The 20,136-nt window shown below is 43.5% G+C and overlaps 1 pseudogene; it reads left to right on the top strand.

The window, feature by feature from the left end:
• The first annotated feature begins 18,186 nt into the window (after positions 1 to 18,186).
• Positions 18,187 to 19,637, top strand: LOC100673829 (ribonuclease pancreatic-like; annotated as a pseudogene).
• Positions 19,638 to 20,136: the final 499 nt, after the last annotated feature.

Here is a 20,136-nt window from a genome sequence, read left to right as displayed (position 1 = left end):
GTCCACCACTTTGTCATCTGATGTGATTTTCCTATATGCTGTAAAACCTACCTCTAGGTATATTGATACATGTAAGCTGGGCTTATGAAAAATTTCACCTTTTTCACCACATCAAAGATTCTGCTTCTAGGTATGGCTGACATCTGTCTCTCACCCAACCCCACAGCACCTTCCTACAGAGTCAAATACTCTTTTTCAGATTTAGAATCCCTGACGGGCAGATTACCCAGTAAGCAAGGGAAGCACAGGGTTACTTGTGCCTACTCACTAACATGTAGTGCACAACTTCACATGGATTTCACCATATTTTCAATGATCTTTAATGTGGTGAACCCATGTGAAATTGTTTGCTACGGATTAGCAAGTAAGTACGATAAGCCCACACCTATCTTGTTTATTGGATACTCCACCTCTGACTTTTGCGAACAAAGAAGACATATAGGCAAGCGTAAGAGTAGATTTAGCCTTGGGCATTAGAGAGCAGAAGGAAGTCCTGGAAGCTCTCAAAATTAGTGAGGTATATCCCCATCTCCTTTCACATGGAAGCTAGTTAGCTGTTTATAATTAAGAAAACTAGATGGATAAGGTTGAGTCTACTTTGAGGAGGCAGCGCTTCCCCAGTCATCTTTTCAGTGCCTTCCATCCTGGGGGGGCTCATCTTCCAGCACTATATCAGACAAAGTTCTGTTGCTATTCATAAGGTTTTCACTGGCTAATGCTTTTCAGAAGTCGACTACCAGGTCCTTCTTCCTAGTCTGTCTTAGTCTGCCTCCCTTTTAAAAGTAGAGGGAACCTTAATGACGTGGATGGAGTAAAGCTATCGGGACCTTCATTTGCTGATGTGGCATGACTCAAAATGAGAAGAAACAGCTGCAAGCATCCATTAGCATCCATTAATAATCAGAACCTGGAATGTAGGAAGTCTGAATCAAGGAAAATTGGAAACCGTCAAAAATGAAATGGAATGCATAAACATCGAAATCCTAGGCGTTAGTGAACTGAAATGGACTGATCCTGGCCATTTTGAATCGGACAATCATATAGCCAACTATGCTGGGAATGACAACTTGAAGAGGAACGGTGTTGCATTCATCGTCAAAAAGAGCATTTCGAGATGTATCCTGAAGTAAAATGCTGTCACTGATAGCATAATGTCCATACGCCTACAAGGAAGACCAGTTACTATGACTAGTATTCAAATATATGCACTAACCACTAGGGCCAAAGTTGAAGAAACAGAAGATTTTTATCAGCTGCGGCAGTCTGAAATTGGTCGAACATGCAATCAAGATGCATTGATAATTACTGGCAATTGGAATGTGAAAGCTGCAAACAAACAAGAAGGATCAGTACTTGGAAAGTATGGCCTTGGTGACAGAAACAATGACGGAGATGGAATGATAGAATTTTGCAAGACCAACGACTTCTTCATTGCAAATACCTTCTTTCACCAGCATAAACGGTGACTATACACATGAACCTTGCCAGATGGAACACACAGAAATCAAATTGACTACATTTGTGGAAAGAGATGATGGAAAAGCTCAAAATCATCAATCAGAACAAGGCCAGGGGCCGACTACAGAACAGACCATCAACTGCAACTATGGAAGTTCAAGGTGAAAATGAAGAAAATCAGAGCAAGTCCACAAGAGCCAAAATATGACCTTGAGTATATACTACCTGAATTTAGAGACCATCTCAAGAATAGATTTCACGCATTGAACACTAGTGAGCGAAGACCAGACGAGTCATGGAATGACATCAAGGACATCATCCATGAAGAAAGCAAGACGTCACTGAAAAGACAGGAAGGAAAGAAAAGTCCAAGATGGATGTCACATGAAACTCTGAAACTTGCTCTCCAATGTCAAGCAGCTAAAGAAAAAGGAAGAATTGATGAAGTAAAAGAACTGAACAGAAGATTTCAAAGGGCATCTTCAGAAGACAAAGTAAAGTACTATAATGATATATGCAAGGAGTTGGAGATGGAAAACCAAAAGGGAAGAACACACTCGGCGTTTCTCAAGCTGAAAGAACTGAAGAAAAAATTCAAGCCTAGACTTGCAATAGTGAAGGATTCCATGGGGAAAATATTAAAGGATGCAGAAAGCATCAAAAGAAGATGGAAGAAATACACGGAGTCATTATACCATAAAGAATTAGTCGATGTTCAACCATTTCAAGAGGTATCATATGATCTGGAACCGATGGTGCTGAAGGAAGCAGTCCAAGCCGCTCTGAAGGCATTGGTGAAAAACAAAGGCTCCAGGAATTGATGGAGTATCCACTGAGATGGTTCAAGAAACAGATGCTGTGCTGGAGGTGCTCGCTTGTCTATGCCAAGAAATACGGAAGACAGCTTCCTGGCCAACTGACTGGAAGAGATCCATATTTACGCCTATTCCCAGGAAAGGTGCTCGAACTGCATGTGGAAATTATAGAACAATAATATCACAAGCAAGCAAACTTTTGCTGAAGATCACTCAAAATCTGTTGCAGCAGTATATCGACAAGGAACTGCCAGAAATTCGGGCCATTTTCAGAAGAGGACGTGGCACCAGGGATATCATTGCTGATCTCAGATGGATCCTGGCTGAAAGCAGAGAATATCAGAAGGATGTTTACCCGAGTTTTATTGATTATGCAAAGGCATTCGACTCTGTGGATCATAACAAACTGTGGATAACATTGCGAAGAATGGGAATTCCAGAACACTTAATTGTGGTCATGAGGAATCTTTACATAGATCAAGAGGCAGTTGTTCGGACAGAACAAGGGGATACTGATTGGTATAAAGTCAGGAAAGGTGTGTACCAGGGTTTTATTCTTTCACTATACCGATTCAATGTGTATGCTGAGCAAATAACCCGAGAAGCTGGACTGTATGAAGAAGAACGGGGCATCAGGATTGGGGAAAGATTCATTAACAACGTGCCTTATACAGATGACACAACCTTGCTTGCTGAGAGTGAAGAGGACTTGAAGCACTAGCTAATGAAGATCAAACACCACAGCTTTCAGTATGGATTGCACCTCAACATAAAGAAAACAAAAATCCTCACAACTGGACCAATGAGCAACATCATGATAAAAGGAGAAAAGTTTGAAGTTGTCAAGGGTTTCATTTTACTTGGATCCACAATCAACAGCCATAGAAACAGCAGTCAAGAAATCCAAAGAAGCATTTCTCTGGGCAAATTTGATGCATAGGACCTCTTGAAAGTGTTGAAGAGCCAAGATGTCACCTTGAAGACTAAGGTGTGCCTGACCCAAGCCATGGTATTTTCAATCGCATCATATGGATGTGAAAGCTGGACAATGAATAAGGAAGACCGAAGAAGAACTGATGCTTTTGAACTGTGGCGTTTGAGAAGAATATTGAATATACCACGGACTGCCAAAAGAACGACCAAATCTGTCTTAGAAGAAGTACAGCCAGAATGCTCCTTAGAGGCAAGGATGGTGAAACTGGGTCTTACATACTGTGGACATGTTGCCAGCAGGGATCAGTCCCTAGAGAAGGACATCATGCTTGGTAGAGAACAGGGTCAGCGGAAGAGAGGAAGACCCTCAACGAGGTGGATTGAGGCAGTGGCTGCAACGATGAGCTCAAGCATAACCACGATTGTAAGGGTGGCTCAGGACCGGGCAGTGTTTCGTTCTGTTGTGCCTAATAGGGTCGCTGTGAGTCAGAAGCGACTGGACGGCACATAACAACAACAAAAACAACAGATGGGAAAGGTGCCTAGAAGTTGTGACAGCTCTTTGTAGGAGCTGTGTGTAGTTGTGAAATGTTAAAAAGAAAAAAATAAAACAAACCAAAAAGACCAACCTTATCACTTACTACTTGTGTGATTCAGAGCAAATTACTTATGCTCTGTCTGGGCTTCAGATTCTCCACTGATACACCAGAAACAGGTTCTCACTCCAGGTTTTGTAGATGTATGTAAAGCTCTGGCAGCACAGTAGATGCTCACTACTCACCCAATCCCCAAATCTTCCTTGGCAGCTACTACAACACAAGCACCTCAAGGTAACAGGTGAAATTGACCCAAGGATCTAAGGGTCAGAAACCTTGATTTTTTGTAAGCTGACAATTTTATAGTGATTATATCCTTCATGTTTATTACCTTGTTGTTTCGTCAGAAGTTATAGCAGTCTTGGAAAGAGCCAGCCCTTCTCAGCTTTGTCAAGAAGAATCAAGAGAAAAAAATCTCCTGTCATTTCGGCCCCCTGAGTCTAGGCGGCGCAGCGCCCTCTGCCGGCCAGTGTGATGGAGGCCAGGGGAACCAGGCCCATGAGGCAAAGCCGCCAAGGCAGGAGGGTGGTGGAGGGAGCGGGGGTCCTGGAGTTGCCCCTGCTGCGTGACCCCAACCTCCCGAAAGCAGCTCCTTCCTACAAGGATCTACATAACGACCTTCTTTCCTCCATCCCCGGTCGTACCCGTGTGTTTTTCCAACTAATTACTTTAGAATTCTTCTAATCACCTACCTCTTTCTTGCCTAGAGGTATGGGTTGCCTTGTAGTGAAAACCCAGAGCCCTCTGGTATATGAAAGTTAAATAGTCTGAGCTCTTCAAAGCAAAATGCCAAACTCTTTCCAAAACTCTGGGTCTGAAGTGGGCAGATGTGATAAGCAATGACTATAAATTTTTTTTTTTTTTTATAAAATAGAATAGAAGATAAAAAGGATGACAGGGCCCCAGGAAAAGACAGACATAAAAAGTTTTCCTCCTGCTGAGAGGAGGGATTTCTGTACAAACCAGCACCAAATGTCATACTTTGAGATGAGGTTACCTTGTTCTGAGTTTGCCTTTGTTTTTTAGGAAGTTCCTGGGACTTCCTAAAGGCTAAAGAATTGGTAGATAATGTATGTTAATCAGATGCTACTTGTAGCATTTTTATCAAGGGAGGACCTCATACCAGGTGTCATCAACACAGTTTAGACCTACCCAGTGAGAATACAATTTCAGACACCATTATCAAGCTATTGTCTCAAAGGAGAAGGACAATCAATATTTAGACTGAGCGAAGCCAAAGCCACTGCCGTTTTTAATTGTCTAAGTCATCATTTACCTTGGGTTTCTGCACTGCCGCATTTGCAGGTAAACTTCAACTTAATTAAAAATAAAAAAATGTAATCCATTCTGTTTCTAGAACCATCTTTGACCCATGTGGGAGAACACAGTTTGGTATATCTGATTCTTGCATTTAATTGCAACATAATTGGCCATATGTCAAGTGAAGCTAAATATTTCATTTCGTTTTTTCAATTAAAGAGGTCAAACCGAGTTTGGCTGATAATGAAAACGACTGCAGTTCAAATCCACCAGCTGCTCCTTGGAAACCCTATTGAACAGTTGTATTCTGTCCTATCTGGTTGCTAGGAGTCAGAATCGGCTTGACAACAATGGGTTTTTTATGGTCAAGAGCTTTGAAGTAAGAAAAATGAATTTGGATACATTTATATCTTTCTTCTTCTCACAGAAATGAATTGTTTTCATTATTAAAGATCTTCATGCACGTATACCTTGTTTCCAGTCTGTTCTTTCATTAATTATTAACGCTTCTGCTTCTAGCGCCACGAAGCCTTGCATGGCTGTGACAAGAAACTCAGGACCCTGCACTGCTGCGACAGGACACACTAAGGAAGGAGCTCACCTTTCCCTCAGTAGTGGATTCTAAGGTAGCTAGAGCCTCGGTCAGCTCTTTTCTCTGTGCCTGGCGCCAGGCAGGTCATCTTTGCTTGTTTAGATTCAGAGAATTATGGAACAAATGAGTTATAAGGACATTTAGAGATAATCCACACTAACATTCTCATTTTATTAGTTCATTTATTCCCTCTCTCATTTTACACATGAGGGAATGGAGAGGTAACTTGAATTGACAAACAGATTTGAAACCCTGGCAGACCTTCTGAATTACCAGGACTTTAACAGGAAGTACCTGGGTGGAGCAAAAGGATTGGGTGCCACTACTGACCTAAAGATTGTCTTCCGATGTCTTCCGTATTATGCCGTTCTGTTTCTAGTGACTGTCTCCTGTGATTCCCTAGTCTTCTACAATGAAACATTAATTCACTTCACACTTATTTCCTCGAGACCTAGGAGGTCCCTGGTAGTATGAACAGTTAACACTCTGGATTGTTTACCGAAAACCTGAAGATTCTAGTCCACCCAGACGCATCTTGGAAGAAGGGCCTGGCAAGCTACTTCCAACAAATCAGCCAGCTCCCCACTGGAGCACAGTTCTGCTCTGACATATGGGGTCATCTGAGTCAGAAACAACTCGATGGCAATTGGTTCTGGTGTGGGAGACCTACTGTGCACATGACCCAAATTCAGGAGATTTAAATATGAGTAAGACATGGCCTATGTCCTTGAAAAGCTCATAGTATGATGGAGGAGAGTGAGAAGAAAGAACTCCCAAAGAATGTGAGAAGTGGCATAATAATGTAACAGACAAAGGAAAAGGCAAGTTCATTACAGTACATGTAGTGTAGTGTTCTTGACAAAGGAAAAGAATTGCTCCCCTGATCTGTTAGGAATGAAACGTCAGTAGCCTTTATAACCCCCAAAAACCCCAGTGCCGTCAAGTCGATTCCGACTTCTAGCGACCCTATAGGACAGAGTGGAAATTCCCCATAGAGTTTCCAAGGAGCGCCTGGCAGATTTGAACTGCCGACCCTTTGATTAGCAGCCCTAGCACTTAACCACTACGCCACCAGGGTTTCTAAAAAATATAAATATAAATAATATAAAGATAATATAACTAATATAAATATAAAAATATAAAGGTAGCCTTTATAGAGGACAATTAACAGTTTATATCAAAAGTCCATAGCTTCTGAACACTTCTAGAAATTTATGCTAAAGAAGTAATAGGCCAAAGTGTAGTGGATACTGTAGTGTGAGCCCTGACTCCCCCACTTCAGGATCAAGATACTTATCTCAGCACCCTCTAACCCCTCAGCTGCTGGAATGGTGGTGACAGACACGCTCAGCTCAGTCTTTCTCTGAGAATTGCTCTCAGTGGCAGAGAGCCGTTCTGACTGAGGTAAAGGCCTTCTATCCAGGGCAAGTCCACATCCAGTGAATGGTCAGCAAGGGGATACAAAGGCCTGGGCCCTTTTCTTTAATTCAGGATAACTCTGAAGGGTAAGAACCTTCCTTTCTCTTAATGTGAATCTGTGTTTCTGGACTTAGGTGTGTGACTGGGTTTGTTTTATATAAGTTAGGCCAAATGCAACTGGTGAAATATACCCACAAAAGTAACTTGGGCTCTGTGAAAAGCCTAAAAGTCTTAAGGAAATCAATTTCATATTGAGATCAAACCTTTCTTCCTGGGAGGTACTGAGAAGAAGACTTTTTAGAAGCTTTTTTTTTTTTTTTTTCTTAAGAAAAAAGATTTTAACTGGGGGAGATCTTAGATCTTTCTTCACTCTTGAAGTTCTTGGCAGAGAAGTGCAGAGAAGTCACAAGGCTTGGCCTCAGTCCCTGAGTGGCTTAACAGCAAAAGGTCTCATGACCAGCTAGTCGAGGGGGTTGAGCTGCCTGTGGCACTCATACTCCTCATCACACATGTGTGCTGAGTGAATACCCTCTTCTGCTCACATTTAACAACCTTAGCCCTGCTGAGGTCTGCTTTCTAGTTCCTCTGTGAGAGATAAAAATGACTAAAAGAAAAAAAAAAAAAGGAGTTAGGGGCAGAACCAGAATGGCAGTGAGGGATTAGGACCTTCTTTTCTAGAAAAGTAAGAATATCAACCATATTCAGGGGGAAGGAGCTTAGCTCAGAAGAGATTGGAATAAGATGGACGTACAGGGCGCGAATCCAAAGCTCAAAACAGGCCAGGCAGAGGACCAGGAGAAGGTTGGACTTAGTGACCTGACAAAAGGTTCCCCTTAAGTAGATGTGAGACTTATCCCCTAAGCTGGATAAAGCAGGTCTGTCTTCACCTTGGTATGGCTGCTTAGACTTCCCTATCCAGTGGATTGTCCCTTGACAATATCTCCCACCTGTGGAGAAATAAGCACTGTGGTGCTCATGGTAATAGTCCTAATGATTATCACAAGGAGGAAAGCAGGAGATGGAAGATGTATAGGGAGGTATTTCTAAGCAAATGACTTCCCTCAAGACCTTGTTCATTGAGCATCTGTTTACGGTGATGGAAAACTTGGCAGTGGGTAATGGTGATGGCTGCACAACATGATTACTGTACTTGGTGTCACTGAATTGTACATGGAAAATATGTTGAATCAACAAATGCTGTGTTATATATGTGTATATGTATATATGTGTTTGTATGACAACACCAAAAAAGACCTTGGTTTTTTCATGAAGTCAGAAAATGAGTTGACTTCAAAAAAAGGAAGAAATACTTCTCGGAGTAGTTGTCCTCCTAAGGGTTCTTCCTCCTAAACAGGCTTCCCTTCCTGCAGTGTCCAGGATGGAATCAAGAAAGAAGCCCCAGGGAATGGAGAGCTGGGAGCCCTGCCCCACTCATCCCCTTTCTGACTCTCCCCCTTCACTTGTGCTGCTCCAATGGAAGTGCCCGTGAGTGTACCTCAGTGTGAGTCCCTAGTCCCCATAACTTCACAGGTAAAATCAGCTACAAAGCCATCTCTACTTTCTCCCACTACGTTTCACAACAGGAAGAGCTGTGGGAGAACTCCAGGAAGAAAGCCAGAGCTAGAAGAAGAGGAGACAATTTCGGCATGAGAGATGCAACTCTTTGGGTGCAGTATCAGAGCCATGGTTTCCCCAACCATGGCACACCTGGCAGTACCTTGAACACTGCACTGGAAGTGGGAGACCTGAGGCTGCTTTCTGCTTCTGCAAGCAACACTGTCTGACCTTGGGACCGCTTTGGTCCTCAGTCTCCTCATGTGTGTAATGGGAGGACTGGACAAAGATGGAAGCTCTTCTCCATTGCTTGTGTCCTTCCATTCCCTGAGTTCCAGGTAAATATCTATATCTTTTCCATGTTGATGTTCCATGTCATTTGTGTGACATTCAAAGCCCTTCTATTCTGGTCTAAATTTTTCTGTGTCATCCTCTGCCTCTTCCTAGTAAAAGCCACATAAAGAAACTTGATGTTCTGCAAAAACACAATGCTTTGTGATGTGTCGGCTTCTACTATAAATTGCACTTTCTCCAACCCAAATGGAGGGAAAAAAACTATTTAGCCTTCTATGTCATCCGCAAGGTGATTTTTTTCTATGAAAACTCTGATTTCCCCCATCCCACCCCTTTCCTCCTATTGTTTCCTAACAATTCTGTCTTCTTCTCTAAAACCAAACCAAACCCACTGCCGTCGAGTCGATTCCGACTAACAGCGAGCCTATAGAACAGAGTAGAACTGCCCCACAGGGTTTCCAAGGAGCACCTGGCGGATTCGAACTGCTGACCTTTTGGTTAGCAGCTGTAGAACTTAACCACTATGCAACCAGGGTTTCCATTTGCATGCGAGAAGGTAGGAAATTAATATAATAAAAAATCAGGCACTTGCTACCTCAGTGAAATTTCTAGAGGACCAGTGGTTGTGTTAAATATGCCCCTCCTACAATTAAAAAGGAGACAAAACGCCTGGTAGGCCTCTGGATTTCAGAGGCAACATATCCCTCATTTGAGTGTGCTACTCTGGCCCATTTATCAAGTGACTGGAAAAGCTGCTAATTTTAAGTGAATCCTAGAACAAGAAAAGCCTCTGCAATAGGTTCATGCTTCTGTGCAAGACTCTTGGCCACTTAGGCCATACAATCAGGCTGATCCAATGGCTCCTGAAGTGTCAGTGACAATAAATATGCAGTTTGGAGTCCTTGGCAGGCCCCTATTGGGTGAATCACAGTGCAAACCCTTCCAGTTTGGGAGAAAAGCTCTGCCATCCTCTGAAGATAACTAGTCTCCTTCTGAGAAAGAGGTTTTGGCTTGTTCCTGGGCCTTAGTAGAGATTGAACGCTTAACCATGGGCTACCATGTCACTATGTGGTCTGGGCTGCCCATCATGAACTGGGCGTTGTCTGATCCACAGAGTCATAAAGGTGGATGTGCAGAGCACAACTCCATTATTAAATGGAAGTGGTATATACAAGATCAAGCTGGAGCAGGCCCTGAATGCACAAATAAATTACATTATGAAGTGGCCCAAATGCCCATGGTCCCCACTCCTGTCACATTACCTTCTGTCATGGGTTGAATTGTGTCCTCCAAAAATATCTGTCAACTTAGCTGGGTCAAGATTCTCAGTATTGTGTGATTGTCCACCATTTTATGCGATTGTCCACCATGTTATGTGATTTCCCTGTGTTGTAAATCCTATCACTACGATGAAATGAGTTGGATGAGTGGCAGTTATATTGATGAGTTTTATAAGATTAGGTAGTGTCTGAAGCCAATTTCTTTGAGATCTAAAAGAGGAAAAGAGAGCTGAGAGACAGAGGGACCTCATACCACCAAGAAAGCAGTGCCAGGAGCAGAGGGCATCCTTCGGACCTGAGGTTCCTGCAATGAGATGCTCCCAGACCAAGGGGAGACTAATGACAAGGACCTTCCTTCAGAGCCAACAGAGGAAGCACTCCCCTGGAGCTGACAGCCCGAATTTGAACTTGTAGCCCACTAGATTAGGAGAGAATAAACTTCTCTTTGTTAAAGGCATCCACTTGTGGGATTCCTGTTACAGCAGCAGTAGATGATTCAGACACCTTCTTTCTCTCAGTCTGCACCTACGACCTTATGGAGAGTTCCTTACCATCAGTTGACTAAAAAGGAGAACACTTATGCCTGTTTTACAGGTGGTTCTACATGATATGCAAGCACCACTCAGAAATGTACAGCGACAGCAATGCAGCCCTATTCTGGTACCTCCCTGAAGAAAAGTGGTGAAGGGAAATCCTCCCAATGGGCAGAACTTCAAGCAGGACACCTGGTTGTTCATTTTGCTTGTAATGTGAGATGACAAGATGTGGGATTGTGTACTGATTCATGGGCTGTGGCCAATGATCTGGATGGATGGTCAAGGAATTGGGTGGAGCATAATTGGAAAACTGGTGACGAGGAGGCATGGGGAAGAGGAATGTGGATAGAGCTCTCTGAATGGGCCAAAGACGTGAAGATATTTGAGTCTCATGTAAAAGCTCAGCAAAGGATGACCTCAGCAGACAAGGGTTTTAACAATCGAGTGGTTAGGTAGACAAGCTCTGTAAATACTAGGAAGCATCGTTCTCCTGCCACTCCTGTCATTGCCCAATGGGCTCATGAACAAAGTGGCCCTGGTGCTAGGCACGTAGGTTATCCATGCGCTCAGCAACATGGACTTCCACTCACCAAGGCCAACTTGGCTACAGCCACAGCTGTGTGCCCAATCTGCCAGCAGCAGAGGCTAACACTGAGTCTTTGATATAGTACTAATCCTGGGGGGAATCATCCAGGAACCTGGTAGCAGGTTGATTACACTGGATCACTTCCATTATGGAAAGGGCAGTGTTTTGTTCTTACTGGAATAGACACTTACTCTGGATACAAAGTTGCCTTCCTGCATGCAATGCTGCTGTCAAAACTGCCATCTGTGGGTTTGTAAAATACCTTATCCACCGTCGTGGTATGCTACACGTCATTGCCTCAGATCAAGAAACTCAGTTCAGAGCCAATGAAGTGCAGCAACGGGTCCATATTATGGAATTCACTGGTTGTACCATGTTCCGCATCATCCTGAAGCAGCTGGGTTGATAGAACAATGCAATGGCCTCCTAAAGGTACAATAACAGTGCCCCGTAGGCGGCAATACCTTGCAGGGTTGGAGAAATGTTGTTCAGGAGGCTCTATATGCTCTAAACCAGTGTCCAATATATGGTGCTGTTTCTCACATAGCCAGAATTCAGAGTTCCGGGAATCAAGTGGTATAAATGGGAGTGGCACCACTCACTATTAACCCTAGTGACCGCTCACAAGATTTTTGCTTCCTGTCCCCTTGACCTTATGCTCTGCAGGTCTAGAGGTCTTAGTACCCAAGGGAGGAATGCTCCCACCAAGAGACACAACACTGATTCCATGGAACTGGAGGTTGAGAACGGTACCCAGCCACTTTGGGCTCCTCATGGCTCTGGCAAAGAAGGGAGTTACTGTATTGGCTGGTGTGATTGATCCTGATAAGCGAGGGGAAATTGGGTTGATATTTCCTAAGGGAGGTAAAGAAAGTATGTGTGCAATGCAGGAGATCCCTTATGACATCTCTTAGTACTACCATGCCCTGTGCTTAAAGTCAGTGAAAAATTACAACAACTCAATTCTGACATGACTACTAATGGCCCAGGCTCTGCAGGAATGAAGGCTTGGGTCACCCCACTAGGCAAAGAACCATGACCTGCTGAAGTGGCTGCTGAGGGCAAAGGGAATATGGGATGTGTGGTGGAAGATAGTGTGAATACAGGGTATGATCACGTGACCAGTGGCAGAAACAAGAATTGTGATTTTTTAAAGTATTTCTTCCTTGTTTTTTTTATACGTGTATGAATGCATGTATATATAGGAATGCATATTATATATTTGGCAAATATCTTTGTTTTCTTCCTTCCTTTATTTCATTACTTAGTATAAAATATGTTAACACAGTACCTTTTCGGTTGTATGCATCTTAGTTGTACCATATTAGGCACAAGTATGACTTTATAGTTGTCTTTATTTATTTTTATTTAGAGACTATGTACAGTTTAAGGAGATGTGCACATATGCCAAGCTGACAACGGGTGAACTGTGATGGTTAGGGCTATGTATAACTTGGCTAGGCCATGATTCCCAGTGGTTGGGCAGATATGTAATCATCCTTCATTTTGCGATATCATGTGAGCAGCCAATCAGTTGAAAAAGGCATTTCCTTGGGTGTGTGGTCTGCATCCAATATATGCAAATGTTCTGGCAGAGCTCGCCCTCTCTGGGTCCTGTTTTGGACTCGTCATCCTCTGACCTCCAGTTCATGGGACTTGAGATAGGAGCCTGCCTTCTGACCCCCACAACCACATGATTTGGGAGAAGCCTCCAGCTTGATGTCTGACCCACAAATTTGAGACTTGTCAGCCTCCATAACTGAGTGAGCCATTTCCTTGAAATCTCTCTCTCTCTCCGTTTCACTGGTATTGCTTCTCTAGAGAACTCAGCCTAAGACAACCTGTAATAGGTCAGTTTTAGCCAGGCAGTGGCCTAAGTGCAGGAAAGGAGTAGGTCAATTATGAGCTGCTTGCAAGGAAGGAAGAGTGGGAGGTGGTAAAAGTACTGTTCATTTCTTCAGCTTAACCATTGCCCCAGCCCCTTTCACTTCCTATATAATCAGACTTTAAAAGTTTATCTTATGCAAAAAAAATTGGAACCCTCCTGCATTGCTGGTGGGATTGTGAAATGGCACAGCTACCGAGGAAAACAGTTTGGCAGTTCCTCAGAAAGTTAAATATAGATTTACTGTATGATCCAGCAATTCCACTTCTAGGTATAAATCCAAAAGAACTGAAAGCAAGAATGGAAACAGAAACTTGTATACCAATGTTCATTGTAGCAGTATTCACAATAGCCAAAAGGTAAAAACTACCTAAATGTTCATCAATGAGTGAATGGATAAATAAAATGTGGTACATTTTACTCAGACATAAAGAGAAATGAAGTCCTGCTCCATGCTACATCATGGATGAACCCTGAAAACATTATACTGATTGAAATAAGTCAGTCATAATGGGACAAATAACATATGTTTCCATTTATATGAAATATCTTGGATCGGCAAGGGTATAGAGACCACATTTATTAGTGGTTACCAGAAGCAGGCAGAAGGGAGGGGCAAAGGGGACTCAAGGCTTAGGGGACACTGAACTTCTGTTAAGGGTAATGGGAAATTTGGGGAATGGTGATGGTTGGACAACATGATAAACATAACTAATCCCACTAAACTGTACGCCTGAACAATGTTGAAACTGCAAATGATTTATTACATATATATTTACAACAATAACAAAATTGCAAAAGAAAAGTCTATCTTATATACTGGGTTTAGATTCATATTTGGGATTTCTGGATGGAAATGGGAGTCCTTGTGGCGCAGAGGTAAGAGCTCGGCTGCTAACTGAAGGAGTGGCAGTTCAAATCCACCAGTTGCTCCTTGGAAACCCTATGAGGGCAGTTCTTTCTCTGTCCTGTAGGGTCCTTATGAGTTTGGTTTTTTGTTTTTGGATGGAAATGGATGTGTTGAGAGATGGTGTCCTACTTGTTACCCTCTTTCAGGACGAGGAGGAAGTCAGGGGTTGCACTGACTTTGGATAACCCTCTTGGCCATTTCATCCTTTCCCCTCTCTTCTCTCCTCTTTCAATCACTGCTCACTTTAAGACAGGGCTAGAGCCAGTTTTTCTTAGCCTCAAGACAACCCCTCACTCTGCCCATTTCCTGGAGTTCTTTCTTTTCCTCCTCAGAACCTCTTGAAGAGAAACAACCATAGGCTGGCCAAACAGGCTAAAACTGGTACTGCCCCCATCTTGGCATTTCAGATAACCTTTAGCTCATTGACTGCCTCATGCATGGTAGCTATGAGTCAGAATCCACTCCACAGCAATGTTGTTTTTTGTTTAAAGGTGGAGAGCTAACATGCTAATGAACAAAAATGGCTAACTTCCTCCTGCACAGGGAATAGAACCCAGGCCTTAGAAAATACTTACTCATTCGGAAATGCTCTGTACCTGCCCATACGCCGTTTTGTATTCTGAAACTGTTCCTGCCTCAACAAGCTCCCTTCAAGGCAGTCTTGGATAGCACACAGCCCAGGCTACCTCTTCCCTTGGTCTACCAATAAAGTTGCCTTTCATTCTTCCCAGCTCGGTCTCTGTCTTTTTGGCTCCGATGGAGTTGCACTGAGCAGAACCTGGAGTTCCCAGCAACAACCTCGCTCTGCCTGGCTCACATTTCCATCTTTTTCTGTTCTAATTTTTCTCTGCTTGCTCTCTTTCTCAGTTTGAGAAGGGACCACAGAATACTATTTTTTGTGTGTGTGTGTTTGGCGGGTCGTGCTGGGCTTTTGGAGGCCACCTAATGACTGGTCATCCCTAGACGTAAAACTTAAGACGTAAAGACATCCTTATTCTATACATTCCCCCCCCTTCCTTGTTCTTTTAAAGATGTGAACTGTGATCCTGAAATCTTCTTGTTGGACCAGATCCTTGAAATTCTTCTGGCCCTGGGAAGGTACCAAAAGAATGACCACTTTCATGCAGCCATGCTCACCACTTTGGTGGAATCTTATGGACTAAATCAAACATTCCACCAGGCACCTTTATATCAGGCCCTGTGCCATAATTATCTCTGCCCCACTCCCGCTGTTTCATGAACTAATTCTAAATTGGCCCCCCAAGATGATCTAAGCACTATCTAACCACCCTGAGCCAAATAAAACCTGGCTGGAATTGGGATGGTGGACAAATTACGATAACATGAAACTAATTTCATGTGACATCAGCTCTTTCTTACCTCCACTTCCTCTTCTAAATTTATACACATTAGCAAGTAGGTCGATTTTACTAAAGATTTCATGAATACTACATGGCAAAGATTGTAAGGATGGCACAGGACCCACCAGTGTTTCGTCATGTTGTACCTAGAGTCGCTGGGAGTTGGAACCTGTTAGAAGGCACCTAATGACAACAACATTGCAAAAACAATTTGAAATTCTTAAAGAATTTGTTCTTCCCATCCAATTTCCTCACTTCTCCCCACTTCTTTCTTTCCCTCCCCAGGGCTTCAAAACTGCAAGCTATTTTAAGCCCAAGTTTTTAGCAAAACAAAAATCTGGCAGAGGGTTGACTCCATTCCCCTTAGACAGCAATTCAGAGGTCATCTGGTATTATTTCACCTTGGGGAGAGGGAGCCTCAACCCCGCCCTGAGTGAACAAGAGCTAACATTTCTTAAAGTTGTCCTTATGCCAGATGGTGCTCTACTTCTTGTACACATCTTACCTTATTTTGTCCTAAAAACAAATCTAAGAGGTACATACTACTATTATCCCCATTTTAGAGAGGAGCAAACCAAGGAACAGGGAAATTAAATTCTGTAACTTGTGTAAGGCCAAATACAAATTGAAAAGAAGGGAAGTGGCACCACTCCCCTGTTCTTTCAGGATTCACTATATATAACTTCTAAGGTTATCTCAACTTTGTCTCTTTGAAAAGTCTGTAAATCAAGGATGTTTCCTGGAGGGCCTGAGAACCTTGACTTTTGCCATGTGATCTCCTGGAAGGAGATTAGCAAAACTTTGGGTATCTTGCCAAAAAGATACAAGAAAATTAGCAATTTTATCTTGAAAACATGAATGTAGTGAGTTGTACTCACTTAGCTCTATAAAGGGTCAGATTCCTTCCTGTCTTTGGGATCTCTTTAGCTGATTGCCAGTGATGTATCACATTCTGGTTTTATGTTTATTGAATAATAAAACTTTTCTGTCTCTTCTCTTTTAGTGCAGAGGTTTTCTGGGTTGGGAGTAGATTTTGTTTTAAGTAACTTTTCTCCAACACTTGCCAGCTCTTCAGGTGCTGAGCCAGGTTTTTGGCTGAGGCAGTCTGCATCCAGAGCATGGATGAATATTTTGATAATTCTTACTCTAGAGAGATCAGTTATTGCCCAGCAAAAGCAAGTCGCTTTCCAGGAGGGAATTCCGCTGTTATGAAAGATAATGTTCTCTGCATTTTGTCTTCTCCATAAAGCACTCTGGGTGCATTAGTTGTCTTTACTTCCTCTACTCAACTTTTACCTCCATGATGAGTTTTCACTGTGGATAAGCACTTACTCTCCTTACTCCAGGAGTAAGGTACAGGGTGGGCAGGAAGCCACCCAAATTGGGTGAGGTCATTATAGAGGCCTTCTTCTCTTCCCAACCCAGGCCCTTTCTCTCTCCTTCTCCATATCCAGGAAGCCTGCCTACTGGGGACATCACAAGCCCCCACCCAGGAGGTGCGCACTTCAGAGATTTGGAATTCTGGCCAGGGCACTCCAGAACTCCTGGGGAGAGAAGAGGAGAGCCCTCTCCTGAAATCGCTCTCCGTGCTTTTGTAGGGGACAAAAATTTCCAAGTTCAGTAAAGCAAAAAGAAAGTTTTATTAGGCATATATTCAAAAAGGACAAAAGCTGAGAACCGGACAAGCATGTTGCCAGAGCTTTGTCTGCCTGAGACCAAGGAAATATTACAGGGTAAGCAAGAATGGCAAATCAGATAAGCTTGCTGCCACAGCCATGTCTGCCCGAGTCCAAGGAAATTATAGACAAAAGTGGGAAAACAGACAAGCATGCTGCCACAGTCATGTCTGACTGAGTCCACGGAAGCTTACAGAGTCCTCAGTATATATTAACATTACAAATGGGCGAAACCATTGAAAGCTTCACCTTTTCACAGATTGGCTAGAAACTGTCATCTTCCATTTTGAATTGTCTTTCTTAACAATCGTTGGTACAGGTTTCAGTAAGGACAGTCAGGAGAGTGACAGTCAGGAGGGTCTTCTTTGGTCCAACAAATTTCTATTCACTAAATGGTAATAGAAAGATAAAAGTAGAAAGTGTTTTGTGTTCTGGCTTAAGTGAAAGTTTCCCTAAAAGATATTTGCCAAGATTATTCTATCTATTGTCTTTATACCTCAGGGCTCAGTTGATGTGTCCTTGTGAGCCCAGCTCCAGCTGGGTCACACTCTCTATACCCAAGGACCTGGAATAATGACTCCAATATAATTTCCTAAAGCAGAGCCCTTGTTAAGCTCCAAGGGGTTCTTGGTGAAAATTAGCCCCTAAGTGATAACAAAGGTTTTGCTGTGATTCGTGAAGTCTGGGTGCCAGCAGCCCTAGTGACTTTCTCCGCTGTTCCAAGGGAATCAGTAGAGAGATGAGGCTCACAAGGTACGAAAGACTCTTAGAAGCAAAGACACGCTTTCCCCAGCAACACTGAGATGGGGGTGGCCTGAGTGATTCCCCACCCTTCTTCCCTCAGTCCTTGCTTCTGTATGGACTGATCCCAGCAGGCTCCTCCCACCCTTCCCTTCTTGGAAGCCAAGGCCCTTTGCAATTTGGATAAGGTTCACATCCTGGGGACAAGTGATAAAAGAAATTCCATCTGCTCTCTCCTGGAGACCAAGGTAAGCTGCCCAAAAGATATCCTCAGAATGTGCTTCCGCCCAATGGTTGGAGAGGAGGGAGGCAAAGGTGGGGAAGGCTATCAAAGAGAAAGCTTGGGCCAGGTAATCATCATTCAGGGGACAGTTCGGATGGGGAGTGGAAAATTAGGTCTCTAGAGAACCTATGGACTGGAGAAGGGGGAGACTCCAAGTTAGGGAAAGGGAGCATATCTCTTTAGAATACCGTGGAACCGCTTTTTGAGGTTCCCTTGTGTCGTAGGTTCCCTTGTGTTGTAGGGCAACAAGGCTCCGTCAACCATGATCCTAAACGTCATGGTGGACCTCAGGGATACAACTGGGCTCATGGTTTAGTCAAAATGATCTTCTAATTAGCCATTTGAACACTAGGTACAAATGTTTATTTTTCAAATATATTTTAGAGCAAAGAAACTATAGGATCCAGACAGGACTGCCACGATTTTATGTCGCTTCTTAAATTTTTCTTAGTACTGTGAAGTAGTGCCAGGCTCAGGTCAGGTTAGAGGAGAAGAAGGCCTTCCTCTACCTTGTTGTTGTTGATAGTCGCTGTTCAGACAATTTGGACTCATGGCAACCCCATTTGTGCAGAGTAGAGCTCTTCCATAGGGCTTTCAAGGCTGTGACATTTTGGAAGGAGAGTGTCAGGCCTGTCTTCTGAAGTACCTCTGGGTGTGTTCAAACCACCAACTTTTGTCCTAGTACTTAGGGACTTTACCATTTGTACCTCTCAGGAGCTCTTTCTCTATCTTGTGAGATTAAAATGCTCCTGAAGGGGAGTATATGTAAGTGCCTTTTTACTTGGAAAATCAGGAAGAGGGGCTTCTATCTGGCTGACCTAAAAGGGAGACTATAAGGCAGGGAAGCCACAAGAGGGAGCTGGGGTACTTTCTAAGCAGATGCTTTTCCATCTCTCTGCCTTTCTTGAGCAGGCTCCCCCAGGTAAGTGAAACAACCCTTGGCTCTGGAGGAAGTCCTTTGTCCTGTTCCCCTGCTAGCCCTGATGTTGCTGGTGCTGGGGTGGGCCCAGCCTTCCCTGGGCAAGGAGTCCCCAGCCAGGAAGTTCCAGCGGCAACACATGGATTCCCAGAAAGCAATCCTAGCAACAGCTCTAGCTACTGCAACCTAATGATGAAAAAAAAATGATGAGGCGCCGTAATATGACAAAGGGATATTGCAAGTCAGTGAACACATTTGTGCAAAATCCCCTGGTAGACATCCAGGCCATCTGCTTCCAGGAGAACATCACCTGCAAGAATGGGCAGCCCAAATGCCACCAGAGCAACTCAAGCATTCCTATCACAGACTGCCGCCTGATGGGCAGCTCCAAGTACTCCAACTGTGCATACCGGACCAGCAACAAGATGAGACATATCATCGTGGCCTGTAAGGGGAAACCGTATGTGTCTGTCCACTTTGATGGTTCAGTGGAGTTCTCCTCCTTAGGCCAGAGCACACATGCCTCCACCACCTCATGATTGTGACACCTAGGTCACAACACACATATGGGTCTGAGTCTTGCCCCTCAGTGGTTTTGGCGATTAGAGGCAGGGGTTTTGGGATTATGTTAACGTCTTCATTGCTTCTCTTTATATAATATAGTTGCAACCACTTGGATTCTTGAAGCTGTCCCTACCCAGGCAGTGTTTCTGTAATTGCTTTCCTGCAAAGGGCAAGAAGTATAAATTAACTAAATCTGTGAGCAGTTGTGAGGTGTGGGATCACTTTGCAGAAAGCAATTTTGACCTTCGTTTTCTGTTCTTTTGAGCCATACTAATACCTGAGGCTAATGAATGCAGGCTGACCAGCACAAGAGGGATCAACCTGGGAGCCTGATGCTAACTAAGCCTCAGGAGGCGTTAGGTAATCTATCTTGGCCATGGGATGAAGCTGATAGGATCCCTGAGCCCTAAGGCTCAGATGGAGCTTCCTGTTTGGTGACCATGCATGGGAGAGGATAGGGCATCCCTCTTTGGG

This window comes from Loxodonta africana, chromosome 10, assembly GCF_030014295.1.
Source record: "Loxodonta africana isolate mLoxAfr1 chromosome 10, mLoxAfr1.hap2, whole genome shotgun sequence".
NCBI classification, from domain to species: domain Eukaryota; kingdom Metazoa; phylum Chordata; class Mammalia; order Proboscidea; family Elephantidae; genus Loxodonta; species Loxodonta africana.
Note: the sequence above shows the minus strand (reverse complement) of the source record. Positions and strands in the feature narration are given on the sequence as shown.